Source organism: Oryctolagus cuniculus, chromosome 6 (genome assembly GCF_964237555.1).
Source record: "Oryctolagus cuniculus chromosome 6, mOryCun1.1, whole genome shotgun sequence".
Lineage (NCBI taxonomy): Eukaryota > Metazoa > Chordata > Mammalia > Lagomorpha > Leporidae > Oryctolagus > Oryctolagus cuniculus.
Window position 1 is genome coordinate 89,579,296 of NC_091437.1, and position 18,586 is coordinate 89,597,881.

An 18,586-nucleotide genomic window follows, 5' to 3' on the forward strand; every position below is an offset into this window, starting at 1 on the left:
AAATTACTTACTTTAGATTCCTATTATGTATTTATTACAGTTTAATCAACCTGCCAAAGACTAAGAATTGTATATAAATCAGTTATTAAGTTTCTGCCGTGGACTCAGTGTTTGTGCCCACCATCAAATTTAGATGCAGAAGTCTTAAATACCAATGAGATGTTATTGGGAAGTGGGGTCTTTGGATGGGAATTATGTCATAAATGTGGAGCACTGATGAATGGAATTAATCCCTTAAAAAAAAAAAAGGCCAGAGAATTAATTAGCTTACTTTGTGCCATGTGAAGATCCAGGAATACGACTGTCAATAAGCCAAAAAAAGAATTCTCTTTATGAACTCAGTTCTTTTGGAGTCTGATTAAAAAAAAATCATTGCCCACCCCTGTATCCAGAAATGTTTCCCTTATGTTTTCTAGTAGTATTTTCAAAGTTTCAAATCTTATATTTATGTCTTTAATCCATTTTGAGTACATTTTTGTTCATAGTGGAAGATAGGAGTCTAGTTTTGTTCTTCTGCATATAAATATGTGATTTTCCCAGCACTATTTGTTGAAAAAGCTGTCTTTTTCCCAATGATTATTCTTAGCAACGTTGGCAAAAATGGGTTAGTTACGGATGCACGGGCTCATTTCAAGGTTCTCTCTTCAGTTCTGTTGGCCTATAGATCTGTTTTTAGATTTTAATCATTGGAGTTTTGAAATATATCTTTTATTTATTTATTTTTAAAGATTTTATTTATTTATTTGAGAGGTAGAGTTACAGCCAGTGAGAGGGAGAGACAAAGAGAAAGGTCTTCCTTCCTTTGGTTCACCCCCAAAATGGCCACTACGGCTGGTGCTGCGCCGATCCAAAGCCAGGAGCCAGGAGCTTCCTCCTGGTCTCCCATGTGGGTGCAGGGCCCCAAGGAGTTGGTCCATCTTCTACTGCTTTCCCAGGCCATAGCAGAGAGCTGGATTGGAAGAGGAGCAGCCGGGACTAGAACCAGCACCCACATGGGAGCCAGCGCCACAGCACCAGCCTTTAATATGTTTTAAAGTTAGGTAGTTTAATGCCTCGTGCTTTGTTCCTTTTGCTCAAAATTAAGTAAAATCTCAAAAGCACAGTAAGTAACAGCAAAAATGGACAAATGGGGTTTCCTGAACTTTTTCATAGCAAATGAAACTATCAACAGAGTAAAAAGAAAACCTACAGAATTAGAAGATATCAGTGGTCAAAGTTGTGATGCAGCAGGTTAAGCTACTGCTCGCAATGACAGCACACCCTATTGGAGTGCCATTTTGGATATCAGTTGTTCAGTTTCCAAACCAGCTTCTTGCTAATGAGCCTGGGAAGGCAGCAGAAGATGACCCATGTAGGAGGACAACATGGAGCTCCTGGTTCCTGACTTCAGCATGGTCCAGACTGGGCTATTGCAGCAATTTGAGGTGTGAATCAGCAGGTGGGAGATATCTCTCTGTCTCTGTCTCTCTCTCTCTCTCTGTTACTCTGCCTTTTAAATACAGACATAAGTCTTTTAAACATGGGAGAAACAATTTGCAAACTACACATCTGACAATTAATTGATATACAGAATATATGAGGAATTCAAATAATATAATTCCAAAAATACCACAAATAATCCAGTTAAAAATGGGAAGTATATCTATATAGACATTTCTCAATCGCCAATAAGATCATGAAAAAAATGCTGAACATCACTCATCATCAAGAAAATACAAATAAAAATTACTGTGAGATATACCTCACATCAGTTAGAATGACTAATATAAAAAAAGAAAAGATAACATGTGTTATCAAGGATGTGGAGAAAGGAGAACATTTGCACATTGTGGATGGGAATGTAAATTAGTAAAGCAATTGTGGAAAACAGTATGGAGGTTCCTCAAAAAACTAAAAATAGAACTACCATATGACCCAGCAATCAATTCCCCACTGGATATATTTCTAAGGGAAGTGAAATCAGCCTATGGAAGAGTCGTCCGCACTCCCATGATTATTGCAACGCTATTCACAGTTGCCAAGAAATGGAAACAACTCAAGTGTCTATCTCCTGATGAATGAATACAGAAAATGTGATACATACTACTCAGCCACAAAAGGGATGAAATCACATTCTTTGCAACCACATAGTTGTAACCAGAGGTCTTACATTAAGTGAAATGAGTCAAGCACATGCATCACATGATCACACTCATATGTGGATTCTAAAAAAAAGCGATTTCACAGAATTGAAGTGTATAATAGTGGCTACCAGAGGCTGAGGAGGAAAAGTGTAGAAATTCATGAGAGATACACTAACTAAGGGTTTCATCCTTAGTTTCTCCTTGAATTTCTAACACATTTGACTTTATTGATTTCATGCTACATACATGGCATACATAGTTTTATAAAAGTTGTATTTTATTTTAAATCATGAATTTAAAATTTTTAAGTAATCATCTAGTCCTTTAAAATGCGTTTAATTTATTAAATTACCACAGAGACTACCTGTGACATTGTCCTTTTAAATTAAATTAAATTAAGTCACTTTAGTGTGATTACATGTATTTGGCATAAAATTTCATATAGTTTTATTTTCCAACTTTTTGATTTACTTTCTTTTAGGTCTATATCTTATAAATGTTTTATACCATTTTTTTCTATCTCAACTTGAAAGCCCATAGTCAGCTTTTCAACAGCTTTATTGGGAAAGATTTGGGGAAAAACTTATTTGTATAAACTGGATATATCAGATTGCATAATTTGTAAGCTCACCACATGTTAAACCATATTCAGGTCAAGTAACAAGATTTCCACAAGGTTCAAAACTTTCCTCTTGATGCTTTGTAACCACTCCTGCTCCTTTCTGCTTCTATTCTGGAACAATAAATGATCTGCTTTCTATAATTATCTATCAGTCTCTATCTTTTAGGCTTTTTTAAAAAAAATAAATCCAAGTGATATGTATTCACTTTCATCTGGTTTCTTTCACTAACTATAAAAATCTTGGTAATACTAGCTGTTCAACACTAATAAGTTATTTCAAGTTTTATGTGGATTTCTATTCCCATGTTGCTGGATATTTGGATATTGTTAAATTTTGTTGATTAAAAATAAAATTACTAAGAATACTCACATACAGATTTTTCTATGGTTATAAGCTTTAGATTTCTCTTCAAATACCTATAAATGACATGTTGCATCATATAATACATATTTGTTTAAATTTAGAAGCGGCCAAACAGTTTTCCATAGCAGGTGTACAATTTTACATTCCTTTCAGCATGTATGAGAGTTCCAGTTCCTTTACATCCTCAATAACACTCAGTGTGGTTGGTCTTATGCCCATCATGTATATCTGGTGATACCTAATTGTATAGAATTTTATTAATGGTTAATATTTTAATAATATTTCATGTACCTTTAATAATATGCCTTTTTATTACATACCCACTCAACACTTTTTTTAAAAAATTAATTTTAAATTGGGTTATTTCTTTTCTTATTATTGAGTTTTAAGACTTCTTTATGTAATCTGTATATAATTCTTTATCAGATATTTATTTACAGATATTTTATTTTGGTCAACAACCTGTGTACATATTCCTTTAACTGTCCTTCAAAAAAAAGAAGTTTTTCAGTTTGAAGTTGAATTTATCAATTTCTTGTATTAAGAAATGTGCTTTCAGTGTCTTATCTAAGGAAATTTTGCCTATTCAATTTCACAAATGTTTTCTCCTACTTTCTTCCATAATTCTTTAATTTTTAAGTTTTTACATGGAAATTTATGATCCATTTTGCTTTGTATTATATGTAGTGTAAAGTATTATCAGGGGATACTATGAAGAAAATGCCTAGAAATTCAACAATTTAAAGGAAATGGATCAGAGTTGGCATTGTGTTGTACCTGGTCAGGCTGCAGCCCGCAATGCCAGCATCCCATGTGGGCTCTGGTTTCTGTCCTGGCTGCTCCACTTCTGATCCAGGTCCCTGCAAGTGTGCTTGGAAAAGGAGCAGAGGAAGTCCAACCCCTTGAGCCCCTGTACCCGTGCGGGAGACCCAGAGGCTGCTGGCTTCAGCCTAGCCCTGCCCTGGTCTTTGCAGCTATTTGTTGAGTGAACCATTGGATGGAAGATCTCTCTACCTCTCCCTCTCTCTCTGTAACTCTGCCTGTCAAATAAGTAAAGGTAAATCTTTTAATAACAAAAGGAAATGGATCCATACATACATTTTCTTCAAAATATTTCAAGATTACTCTTCTAAAATTTGTAGAGTCTCAAGTAGCTTTACATCTCTCATGCTTGGTAGAGGTCATTTGTCCTTTCTTCTCTCTTTTTCTCCCTTTCTACTCTCCTGATCAGTCTGGCTAAAAATGTACTAAAAACTATCTCTGGATTCATCTATTTTCTCTATTTATGTTTTCTACTCTGATCTTAATATTTAAATGTTACCAATTATTTTAGGATTTATTTGTTCCTTTTTTGCTAGCTTGCCAGTTTCTCCAGGTAACAGCTGTGGTGATTGATTTTGTCATTTTTCTTTCATAAAATATCAAATCATCTATAATAAGTATCCTCTGAGGGTTCTTTATGATTTAAGCCTTGGCTTTCATGGTGGTGGTATTTGGAAGAGTTGTGGAATTATAAAAATGTACCACCTAGTAGGAGCTCTGTAGGTCATTGGGGACACACCCTCAGAAGATAAAGCTGGTGAGACATTGGGCATATTCTTTTAAGAGCCTGAGTTTAGTCCCACTTGGCCTCTCTTATTTTCCATTCGATATATGATCCTGCTTCTGTACATGTTTCACTATCCACCATTCCCTATTCACCATGAGGTCTCATCAGAACTGAGTTGATGTTGGTGTCATGCCTTTGAGCCTTCACAATTGTGAGCTAAAGAAACTTCTTCTTTATAAGTAGCCTGAGTCAGGTGTTTTGTTAAAGTGCCAGGAAGCTGATCAACGTACTATGTGAATTAAGCAAACAACATACTACATAGTTCCATTTAAATAAAATGAAGTGTAATGGACAAATCTACAAAAGAAGAAAGTAGAATGGTGGCTACTGCAGATAAGGAAGAGGGAAAAACTATGAATTATGTGGTTTCTTTTGAGGAAATATATGTATGCATATATAGATATATACATAATATTATAAATATTATATACATATACATGCATAGTATTATTACTATTGGAGGTTTTATTTTATGTATACATATATACACAGTATATTTTTAAAAATTTATTCAAAGAGCAGAACACACATATATATACATAATATTATAAATATTATGTCTCTCTCTCAATGTCTAACTCTGCCTGTCAAAAAAAATAGATATAGATATAGATGTAGATATAGAGAGACACACCTACCACCTACATATATGCACATACATAAACACACACGTATATATATATATATATTCACATACCATGCATATGCATATGAGGGTGACAGTTTTTACTCTACTTTAAAGATCTTTCTTCACTGTCTTCTACCTTGCATTGATTCCAAAGAGAAATTGCTATTCCTATCTTTCTCTGTATGTAAGTTATGTAAGTTTTTTTTTTTTTTTTACCTCTGGCTGCTTTTCAGATTTTCTATTTATTTTTGGTTTTGAGCAATTTCTCTTTGTTGTGTCTGATATAGTTATCTTTATGAGTCTTGTGTTTTACACTCATTAAGCTTTTTGGATATATGTGTTTATAGTTAATGAAATTTGGAATCTTCTTTTTTTTTTTTTAACTTTTATTTAATGAATATACGTTTCCAAAGTACGAATAATGGATTACTATGGCTTCCCCCCCATACCGTCCCTCCCACCCACAACCCTCCCCTTTCCCACTCCCTCTCCCCTTCCATTCACATCAAGATTCATTTTCGATTATCTTAATATACAGAAGATCAGCTTAGTGTACCTTAAGTAAGGATTTCAACAGTTTGCTCCCACACAGAAACATAAAGTGAAAAATAATAGATGATTTTTTTTAATGATGATGAAATCAGATCAGACCTATTGTCATGTTTAATCCCAGTGAGAGTCAAGTTGGGAGTTGATAGTTTCTTTTTTTTTTTTTTTTTTTTTTTTACAGAGGATCAGTTTAGTATGCATTAAGTAAAGATTTCAACAGTTTGCACCCCCATAGAAACACAAAGTGAAATATATTATTTGAGTACTCGTTATAGCATTAAATCTCAATGCACAGCACATTAAGGACAGAGATCCTACATGAGGAGTAAGTGCACAGTGACTCCTGTTGTTGACTTTACCAATTGACACTCCTGTCTATGGCATCAGTAATCTCCCTATGCTCCAGTCATGAGTTTCCAAGGCTATGGAAGCCCCTTGAGTTCTCCGACTCTTATCTTGTTTAGACAAGGTCATAGTCAAAGTGGAGGTTCTCTCCTCCCTTCAGAGAAAGGTACCTCCTTCTTTGAAGACCTGTTCTTTCCACTGAGATCTCACTCACAGAGATCTTTTGCCAGAGTGTCTTGGCTTTCCATGCCTGAAATACTCTCATGGGCTTTTCAGCCAGATCTGAATGCCTTTAGGGCTGATTCTGAGGCCAGAGTGCTATTTAGGGCATCTGCCATTCTATGAGTCTGCTGAGTATCTCACTTCCCATGTTGGATCACTCTCCCCTTTATTTATTCTATCGGTTAGTGTTAGCAGGTACTAGACTTGCTTATGTGCTCCCTTTGACTCTTAGTCCTTTCATTATGATCAATTGCGAACTGAAATTGATCACTTGGACTAGTGAGATGGCATTGGTACATGCCACCTTGATGGGATTAAATTGGAGTCCCCTGGTATGTTTCTAACTCTACCATTTGGGGCAAGTCAGCTTGAGCATGTCCCAAATTATATATCTCTTCCCTCTCTTATTCCCACTCTTATGTTTAACAGGGATCACATTTCAGTTAAATTTCAACACTTAAGAATAACTGTGTATTAATTACAGAATTAAATCAGTCATATTAAGTAGAACAGACAAAAAAACTACTAAGAGGGATAATGTATTAAGTTGTTCATTAACAGTCAGGGCTATGCTGATCAAGTCACCGTTTCCCATAGTGTCCCTTTCACTTCAACAAGTTTCCTTTTTGGTGTTCAGTCAGTTGTCACCGATCAGGGAGAACATATGGTATTTGTCCCTTTGGGACTGGCTTATTTCACTCAGCATGATGTGTTCCAGATTCCTCCATTTTGTTGCAAATGACTGCATTTATTTATTATTTATTATGAGACTGCATCTCATTTATTTTTCCTCAAAATATTCCTACAATATTTTTTGTGCTCTTTTCCATGGACTTCAGCTACATATATATAGTAGTCTCCTTTTTTTTAACTTTTATTTAATGAATATAAATTTCCAAAGTACGGCTTATGGATTACAATGGCTTCCCCCCCATATCGTCTCTCCCACCCGCATCCCTCCCCTTTCCCACTCCCTCTCCCCTTCCATTCACATGAGGATTCATTTTCGATTCTCTTTATATACAGAAGATCAGTTTAGCATACATTAAGTAAAGATTTCAACAGTTTGCTCCCACACAGTTCACTGATGCTCTTTTTCTTTTAAAAAGTATTGTCTCCCAGTTGCCCCTCTTCCAGGCCAGCTCTCTGCTGTGGCCCTGGAGTGCAGTGAAGGATGGCCCAAGTGCTTGGGCCCTGCACCCCATGGGAGACCAGGAGAAGCACCTGTCTCCTGCCTTCGGATCAGCTCAGTGCCCCAGCCACAGCGCGCCGGCTGCGGCGGCCATTGGAGGGTGAACCAACGGCAAATGGAAGACCTTTCTCTCTGTCTCTCTCACTGTCCACTCTGCCTGTCAAAAAAAAAAAAAAAAGAAAAAAGGATTGTCTCATTTGTACTTCATGTGGGAAATGTCTTGTTGCTCCATACTAAAATTCACTAATTATTTTTCTGCAGTATCTAATCTGCAGTTAAATCCTTCTGATGCCATTTGCATCTCAAGCATTGTAGTTTTCATCCCTGAAATTTTTTTTCTGCTTTTTTATATATTCCATATTTCTCCACAACCTTTTGAGCTTATGGGATAGAGTTTTAATACCTCTTTTAATTGTCTGCTAATTTGATCATCTGTGTCAGTTCTAGGGCAGCTATGATCTGTTGATTGTTCTCCTTATAACTGGTTGCATTTTTTTTTTTACTATATTACATGACTATAATTTTTGACCTGCTCCATTTCCAACCTGGGCTGGTTCACCCCTCCTTAGACAACCTGGTGGTCCCCCGCTCCCAGGAGGTTACCATTTTGATGCCGAACTTAGTGGGAACACCGATCAGCATAGTGCACGACAGCCCAGAACTCCTGGACTCAAGCGATCCTCCAGCCTCAGCCTCCCAAGTAGCTGGGACTACAGGTGCATGCCACTGTGCCTGGCCATGCCTATAATTTTTGATTGGATGCCAGAAACTGTAAATGTTATGTTTTGGATTTGGGGACTTTTGCACATGTATAAGTGGTCTTGAATTTTGTTCTGAGACACAGTTGTTTTACTTGAGAATAGCATGAATAGACACATCCAGAGCAATGTTCTCTCTATGGCCAGTAATTCTCCACTCCAGAGGTAAAATCCATCCAATTCCATGTGAGTTATGGGTTTCTCCTGCCTGGGAGTTGAGAAAGGGCATTCTTCCTGGCCATGTGTGAGCTTTGAATACAGTTCTCAATCCTTTCAATGGCTGCTTTCCTAGCTTTGGATAATAATTTCTTCTCCTTAAAGTTCTAACACTATAATTTGCTTTTATTTGTTTTAGATTTCATATTATAATTACATACTTTCCTTAGTCGCTTCTTGCTACTATAACAAGATCCTCAAAAAGAGATAATTTTTAAAGAACAGGAATTTATTTCTTTCAGTTCTCGAGGTTGAGAGGTACAAGATTAAGCATCAGAAGATTCAGTATCTGCTTTCTTAAGATGATGCCTCATTGTTGTGTCCCTATGTTGTAAAAGAGTAAAAGGCCAAAAGGACTCTCTCAACATCTTTGATTAGGGCCCTAATGCCATTCATGAGATCAGAGGCCTCAGGCCTAATCACTTCCCACAAGCCCACCTCTCACTGTAGGATTAAGCTCAGACATACGAATTATAAAGGGACACATGCATCAAACCCAAACATAGCAAGCATGTTTTTTTCTATCTTGTTTCTTTCAGTAAATAATATGTCTGAAATTGAGCCATGTTGTTGCTGGTGGCAGCACTGCATTCATTTCATTAATTTGTTCTATTCTGTAGTATAACTGTTGTGTGATTTATTTATCTGCAAGTAGTCTACTGTTAAGGTATTTTTATTACCAGTTGTACAACTATGAATATTTTCATACATGTCTCTTGGCAAATGTTTTCCTATATATATATTTGTGCTTCCTACCTAACAAAAATTAGAATTGTTAAGTTCTATTGTATGCATATGTTAAAATTTGATAGATAATTACAGAATGTCTTCCAACACCATTATGTGAGTTCATATTGCCACTGTTAGTGTATGGAATTAATGACTGAAGCTCATCCTCACCAACTTTTTCTAGCATTATCTTTCTAATATTATATATTTTCATTGCTTTCTAGTCATAATTCTTTATGGTTGTAATTTATATTTCCCTTGATGACTGATACTGTTAAATGTTTTCATATATTAACTGGTCATTTGAATATCCTCTTTTATGAACTGCTAATTTATCTTTTGCTTATTATTCTACCGTGAGATTTTTATGAAGACTTAAAAGATTCTTTGTATTGCTTAGATATGAGCCTCTTATTAGTAATATTTGTGAAAATACTTTCTGCTTTTTATCTGAATTTTAATTTTCTTTTTAAAAACAGAATTTTTAAATTTAATATACTTCAATTTGTCAAGTTTTGTTTGCTTTATGAATAATGTCTGAGAAACCTTTCCTTTCTCCAGATGATGATGATGGAATGTGATCTAATTTAAAAAAGCCTTATTGTTTTGGCTTCCATGTAAAGATCTACAGCTCCAGCAAAATTACTGTTTGGTATGTAATGAAGTTAAGCATCAGAATTAGTACCTGAGGGCTGGCCCTGTGGCCTAACGAGTAAAGATGCCAACTTGATGGATCATTCTCTCCCTTTTTGATTATATCAGCTAGTATTAGCAGACACTAGTCTTGTATGTGTGATCCCTCTGACTCTTAGACCTATCAGTGTGATCAATTGTGAACTGAAATTGATCACTTGGACTTGTGAGATGGCATTGGTACATGCCACCTTGTTGGGATTGTATTGGGATCCCCTGGCACGGTTCTAAGTCAACCTTTTGGGTCAAGTCCGATTGAGCATGTCCCAAATTGTACATCTCCTCCCTCTCTAAACCCACTCTTATATTTAAAAGGGATCAATTTCAGTTAAAATTTAAACACCTAAGATTAATTGTGTGTTAATCACAGAGTTCAGCCAATAGTATTAGAACAAAACAAAGAGAAAATACTAAAATGGATAAAGTATTACATTGTACATCAATAGTAAGGACAAGAGCTGATCAAGTCACTGTTTCTCATAGCTGATAGAATCAAAAAGGGAGAGAATGACCCATCATGGGAAGCGGGATATACAGCAGACTCATAGAATGGCAGATGTCCTAAATAGCACTCTGGCCTCAGAATCAGCCCTTAAGGCATTTGGATATGGCTGAAGAGCCCACGAGAGTATTTTAGGCATGGAAAGCCAAGACACTCTGGAAAAAAAAAAAAAATGGAAGATCTCTGGGAGTGAGATCCCAGTGGAAAGAACGGGACCATCAAAGAAGGAGGTACCTTTCTCTGAAGGGAGGAGAGAACTTCCACTTTGACTATGACCCTGTCAGAATAAGATCAAAGTCAGCGAACTCAAAAGGCTTCCATAGCCTTGGCAACTCATGACTAGAGCCTAGGGAAATTACTGACACCATAAACAAGAGTGTCAAATTGTTAAGTCAACAACAGGAGTCACTGTGTACTTACTTCTCATGTGGGATCTGTCCTTAGTGTGTTGTCCAATGTGAAGTAATGCTATAACTAATACTGAAACAGTATTTTACACTTTGTGTTTCTGTGGGGGTGCAAACTGATGAAATCTTTACTTAATATATACTAAATCGATCTTTGGTATATAAAGATAATTGAAAATGAATCTTGATGTGAATGGAATGGGAGAGGGAGCGGGAGATGGGAGGGGTGTGAGTGGGAGGGAAATTATGGGGGGGGGGGAGAGCCATTGTAATCCATTAACTGTACTTTGGAAATTTATATTTACTAAATAAAAAATAAATTAAGAAAAAAAGATGCCAACCTGCAGTGCTGACATCCCATATAGGTGCCGGTTTGAATCTTGGCTGCTCCACTTCTGATCCACTTCTTTGCTATCACCTGGGAAAGCAGAATACAGTCCAAGGCCTTGGACCCCTGCACCCACATGGGAAACTTGGAGGGAGCTCCTGGCTCCTGGCTTCAAATCAATGCAGTACTGGCTGTTGTGGCCATGTAGGGAGTGAACCAGCGGGTGGAAGACCTCTCTCTCTCTCTCTCTGTCTGTCTTTGTCTCTCTGTAACTCTGTCTTTCAAGTAAATAAATCTTAAAAAAAATAGTACCTGGTGTTTCTGGTGTATCTAAGTGGCTCAAAATTTTTGAAACAATCATCCTAGCCCCCTCTACAATATGGTGCTATTTTGATATAAATTATTTTCATATATTTTAGCCTCCACATTTCATCTTTGTATTTTCTTCCAGTGCTGAATATGCTAATTTGCTACAGAAAAATTATTAAAAAAATTTCCTTTAGAGTAACTATTGATGTAGGGTGATATTGTCATCTTGCTTGCCATCATGCACTGTAAAATCATCACAAAACACACCAAACACCAGAATAAGGAAAAGGGTTTATTGGGGAAAACCCAGAAGACTGGAGGGAAGGGGCAAAGAAGGAAAAAGAGAGAGTAAGAGAGGGAGAGGAGAGAGAGGTAAGAAGAAGGAGAGAGGGAGCGAGAGAGAAGACGAGAGCAACAAGAGAGAGGAGCCAAGAGAGAGCAGAGAGAAGAGAGAAAGGGAGAGGAGAGAGGGGAGCAAGAGAGAGAAGAATGAGAGGAGCTGAGAGAGAGGAGGAGCTAGGAAGGAGAGAAGAGAGTCAAGTATTAAAAAACAGATTGGTGACAACTAACTGAGCACCAAAGGGGAAACTTGTTGAAGTGAAATGGACACTATGAGAAACAGTGACTTGATCAGCTCTTGTCCTGACGGTTGATGTACAATGTAATACTTTATCCATTTTAGTATTTTTTTTTGTTCTAGTACCATTGGTTGAACTCTGTAATTAACACACAATTATTCTTAGGTGTTTAAATTTTAACTGAAAAGTGATCCCTGTTAGGAATTTGGAAAAAATTATGTTGAGTGAAATAAGCCAATCCCAAAGGGACAAATACCACTTGTTCTCCTTGATAGGTGACAACTAACTGAGCACCAAAAAGGAAACCTGTTAAAGTGAAATGAACACTATGAGAAATGGTGACTTGATCAGCCCTCACCCTGACTGTTGATGAGCAGCTTAATATGTTATCCCTCTTAGTATTTATTTTGTTTGTTCTACTTAATACTTTTGGTTGAATACTGTAATCAATACACAATTCTTCTTAAGTGCTGAAACTTAACTGAAAAGTGATCGCTGTTAAATATAAGAGTGGGAATAAGAGAGGGAAGAGATGTGCAATTCGGGACGTGTTCAGGCTGACTTACCTCAAACAGTAGAGTTAGAAACATACCAGGGGATTCGAATTCAGTCCCATCGAGGTGGCATGTACCAATGCCATCTCACTAGTCCCAGTGATCAATTTCTGTTCACAATTGATTATAATTATAGGACTAAGAACCAAAGGGATCACATAAACAAGAATAGTGTCTGCAAATACCAGCTGATAGAATAAAAAAGGGAGAGAACGATCCAACATGGGAAGTGAGATACACAGCAGACCCATAGAATGGCAAATGTCCTAACAGCACTCTGGCCTCATAATCAGCCCTTAAGGCATGTGGATCCGGCTGAAATGCCCATGAGAGTATTTCAGGCATGGAAAGCCAAGACACTCTGGGGGAAAAAAAACCTAAATGAAATATCTCCATGAGTGAGATCCCAGTGGAAAGAACGGGTCATCAAAGAAGGAGGTACCTTTCTCTGAAGGGAGGAGAGAACTTCCACTTTGACCATGGCCTTGTCTAAAAATGATCAGAGTCGGTGAACTCAGGGGGCTTCCATAGCCTTGGCAGCTCATGACAAGAGCCTAGGGTGATTACTGAGACCATAAACAAGAGTGTCAATTTGTTAAGTCAACAACAGGAGTCACTGTGCACTTACTCCTCATGTAGGATCTTTGTCCTTAGTGTGCTGTGCATTGAGATTTAATGCTATAACGAGTACTCAAACAGTATTTTTCACTTTATGTTTCTGTGTGGGAGCAAACTTTTGAAATCTTTACTTAATGTATGCTAAACTGATCTTCTGCATATAAAGAGAATCGAAAATGAATCTTGATGTGAATGGAAGGGGAGAGGGAGTGGGAAAGGGGAGGGTTGCGGGTGGGAGGGACGTTATGGGGGGGAAGCCATTGTAATCAACATTCTGTACTTTGGAAATTTATATTCATTAAATAAAAGTAAAAAAAAAAAAACAGATCCTTTTAAAACTTTGCCAGAGGGAGGGCAGGCAGGGAAGCGGAAGCAGCGAATCCCATTAGGATGGGGGTGGATCTTGACACTGGTGGTTGGGTCATGCGGCCACCTGGCTTCCAGCAATGGTGGCTGGGGCTAGAGCCTAGGATGGTGTCAGGGTGTAGATTGCCCCATAGATAAGACTGCACCATTCTCCTAATAATGCACTAACCAACGTGTTAACTAATCTTGCCTTTGTATTTCTGTATGAATTTTCAAGTTAGCTTGCTAAATTTATGAAACAGATTTTTGACTGCACATTCATTGAATCTGTAGGTCAGTTCAGAAAGAATTTATATCTTTATACTACTGTATCTTCTGATTCATGTATGCATTCGTGTAGTATACTCCTTTGCTAGCTTAGCTATTCCTTGTTTTAATGTTTTTAGTCTTCTATATTGTAGTATGGTAGTCTATCAAATTTAACCCTATGTATTTAAAATGTCAGTAATACTTAAATGATTGTGTTATTAAAATTCTGCTTCTGAATTGTCTCTTGTATAGTTAGAAGTATAATTTATTTCTTATTCTGACTCACATTCAGAATCCTATTAATTCTAAGTAGTACATCAACTGTGAGGAGGTTTCATTAACTGATTATTTTCCTTAATATGGATTATGTTTTCCTGCTTTTTTTATATGCCTGGTCATCTTTCCTTGGGTATATTAAATACTGTTAGTTTTTTGTGACTGCTATTTTATATTTCAATTCTCCTTGTACTTATATCCAAATCACCACTAACTGTCTCTTACTCTTGCTTTATTTTGTCCACTAAATTCTGCTTTCCAATTGTTTCCAAAATGACTACCTCACTTCCTTAGCACTGCTTGTTAAGGCAGTTTGTTATCTGTTTGTTGTCTCACTCTTTGTCTTGTGAATAATCTTATATATGGCTGCTAGGGCCTAAGCATATGTATTAAATATAATGTACTTATATACAGGACTGCTGGTTGTAATCAGTCATAATCATAGTTAGCAACCATGTGTTTGGCACATTTTATATGTCAGCTTCTAAAAATGGAATATTTCTAATCTTCACAAAATCTCTTTGAATTGGATAATTCTATCATCATTTTATAGATGGGAAAACTGATTTGCATGAGGCCTCACACCTTGTATGAAGAAAGGGGAAGATTCCAAGGTACACCCAACTAGCTCCAAAGCTTGCACTCTTTCTAAAGTGCCATAGCTCAATTTTATTGAATGCATTTGATGTTATGGATGTTGCCATTTTTCAAGTCTTTTCAACTGTTCTGTAAGTTTTTTTTTAGGTCTTTTAGATCTTTTATATCCTTCAAACCCCAATTTCCTCAGCAGGCAATAAATATTGATCAACTGGTTGAATTTTTGTGACACAATTCCTCAAAATAAGAACAGGCAGGTAGCAGAGGTATGTTCAACATGGATATGCAGTAAGGCTCTTTTGCTACAAAATTATACTCACTGGACAATGCTCCCTTGATGAGAGAAAATAGCTCTATAAAAATGAGCAACTAACAATAAGGTCATTTCCTCCTTGAAAGTGTTCTCAGTTCAATAATACCTGGACATTACATTTTACTGATATTCTCTGAAAAGTCAAGAAATACTAGGCCATCTCTAAGGTTGTTTCAAAACTCATTGAGTGAATTTCCAGTCTTCACTTGAATCAAAGCTACAGTCCTATAATAGAACCAACCATCAAATTACTGGACAATTCAGATAGAAAGAACCTTCCCCAAAACTATGAATACTCTCCAAAAGAAAAAGCATGAAAAAACTTGGACTGAAAAACAAGACTTGTGAACCATCTCATTCTGTCTACTTTATATAATTGTTCAAACTTTCCTTTATTTAAGGAGATCTTGTATCTTCATCATAAAGTATATTTTTTTCATTCTCTGGTTATGGATGAATTAGAGATTAGATAAAATGCAAATGAAATGGGGTGGATTTAGGCAAAAGAGTAGACATCACTTGGGATACCTGTAACCCTATATCAAAGTGTCTTGATATGGGTCATGGCTCTGCTTCCCATTCTATGTTTCTCGTAATGTGCATCCTGGGAAGTAGCAGGTGATGGTGATGTCTCAAGTGGTTGTATCACTGCAATCCATGTGTGAGACCCTAACTGAGTTCCTGGATCCTGACTTTGGCCTGGACCAGCCTTGGCCACTGGGGCCATTGGGAGAGTTAGCCAGCCAATGGGAAATAGTCAGCTCTGTTTTTTTCTCTCTCTCTATCTCCCCTTTCTCAAAAAAAAAAAAAAAAAAAAAAAAAAAAAAACCATGTTAAGTGGGCATAAACCCAGAAAAAGAACGACTATCCTCTGGAAACAATACATATTTCTCTCAGTTTTTCAAAGTTATCACTGTAAGCCGGCGCCGTGGCTCACTAGGCTAATCCTCTGCCTGTGGTGCCAGCATCCCGGGTTCTAGTCCTGGTGTGGGCGCTGGATTCTGTCCCAGTTGCCCCTCTTCCAGTCCAGCTCTCTTCTGTGGTCTGGGAAGGCAGTGGAGAATGGCCCAAGTGCTTGGGCCCTGCACCCGCATGGGAGACCAGCAGAAGCACCTGGCTCTGGGCTTTGGATCAGCGCAGTACACCAGCCGCAGCAGCCATTGGGGGGTGAACCAACAGAAAAAGGAAGACCTTTCTCTCTGTTTCTCTCTCTTACTTTCCACTCTGCCTGTCAAAAAAATAAAAAATAAAAAATAAAGTTATCATTGTAGTGGCATAGTGACTATGGGGATTGGATGTTATTACAGGAATTCAGCCCACCTGAAATATATGAACGATAATTTTACATAAACCTAGATGATTTACTCAAGACTATTTACCGATAAGTAAATATTGTTAAACAATTGCTTTTCTGAACATTCATCCTATAAATAGAATTGGATTCTATATTTTAAGCGTTAGCCACCAGGACTAGCAGCATTTAATTGCATGCAATATATTCAAATAAACAAATTCCAAATGGATCTGAATGATCTCTTAATGTTAACTGTGGTTTTTATTGACTCATTTCCCTGGATGTTCCTTAAATATTTTATCATGGTATCTCCCTATTGTCTTTTATGCATGTTTTCGAGTAATAGTTGTCTTACCACACAATCTTTAAAATTAGATCATCATATTACTGTTTCTATCAATATGGTAAGTAAACACTATTATCCCTGTTAATATAAATCGATCAGCATTTCATTTATGGTATAAAATTCTATTACTGTCTATTAAATTCCCTGAATAGGAGGACCTTACTCTAACAGACATCTTTCTTTCACATGTAGCTAGAAAAAGCCACCAGGTTCTCTTAGCACTATGTTATGTTCAGAACCTGGGTGTGCTTATTGAAAAATACTAAATGGAATTTGCCCTATCAATTAGCATGGAGTTAGAAAGTACCTATAAAAATGATATACAATAAAATTCTCCAATAAAAGGTACATAAAAAACAAATTTGCTAATTTTAAACTGCTAAAAGCAAGTTACATATGTTCTATCATTTTCAAGGTAAAGCTTGAGCATTTTTTTTTAAACTATTGTGGACATTTTTCCTAGCATTTGTATTATATATATATATATGTCAAATTCTTTAAAAGATTCTGTTATCTAGACTGAGTCTGACCCTCATAATACTGATCTTTTGCTTATTACGAACTTCAATTTATTTTCTCACATATAAAAGTCATTGAAAATCTTTTGTGAGTTTGTTCTTGCAGGAAACATGGAATTAAGAGATATTCCAGATAAACCCAGGTATGATAGGAGACTGATTTCTATAACCCAGTGGCTTATTGGATCTGTTTCCATGTTTGTTTTCTGGATTCAGTGGCTAATTTGGTTTCTAATCATGCTTTTGACCCCAATTCCAGACTGTTTGTGGTAACGGGAGAAGAAAGGCCCTGCAGTAGGTAATTAAGTCTGCAAAAGCAGGGCTGCTTACTTTTCATTGCAGCAGATAATCAGAGTGCTGTTGCTCAAGTGTAAAATGCAGAAATTAATGATCCTATATAATACAGATTAGGGCTTTCATTTTAAAAACTATCAGTGCAGAAGAACAAAGGTAGGAAAAACAGCATGATATTTAGAGTTCCAATATATAGTAAAGCTTGCAAATTTTGAAAGAGGTTTCTGAGCATGAGACTCATCAAAATTCGCCTAGTGTTCTATGGTGATTGATTAACTCAGAACTCAAATATATTACTGCCCCATTGCATCTTTGAAAAGGCACAATTAGACACATTTGTCCATGTCTTTTCACTTGTAAACATGTCCTATTGTTCATTCAGATCAAATGGGGTAAGGAAAAGCATTTAGCATTTTGGGGGCCACATAGTAGGCACTCAATAAATATTACAGTGTTTCAATTAAATAAAAAATATCCATAAAGGGATTAGAATGTAATATCCAGGGGTCAAAAAAAAGGCATACACACCTATTTTTCAAAAACATCATAAAATTGTTAGTATACAGTATTATTTTTCTCAGATATTTTCTGTATTAAAGCCCAATAAATTGCAAAACCACTCTTACTACAGAAGGGAACCAATTTTGTAGAAAGAAAGTAGGCTTCAAACAAAATGCCAGTGTTTGTTTATGGAAAACTTAACTGCTGTAAAATGCAAACATTTCACAACATGACCCAAATACTCTTTATTCAATGTGCATAAATATACTGATAACAGCCCCACAGTATCATCATTTCAAGCAGTGATGGCACTAGTGATTTCTGTGTTCTTTCTTAAGTTGTTAAGATCATTTTTATTATAAATTTCCCACGTTTGTTTACTGATAGTCATCTTTTTTCAACAATATTTTCTTACAAAATTATTTGTCACTAATCATCAGTAATAGACTGGTTAATGTGGTCAACATGTCATTTAAGCTTTTGGAA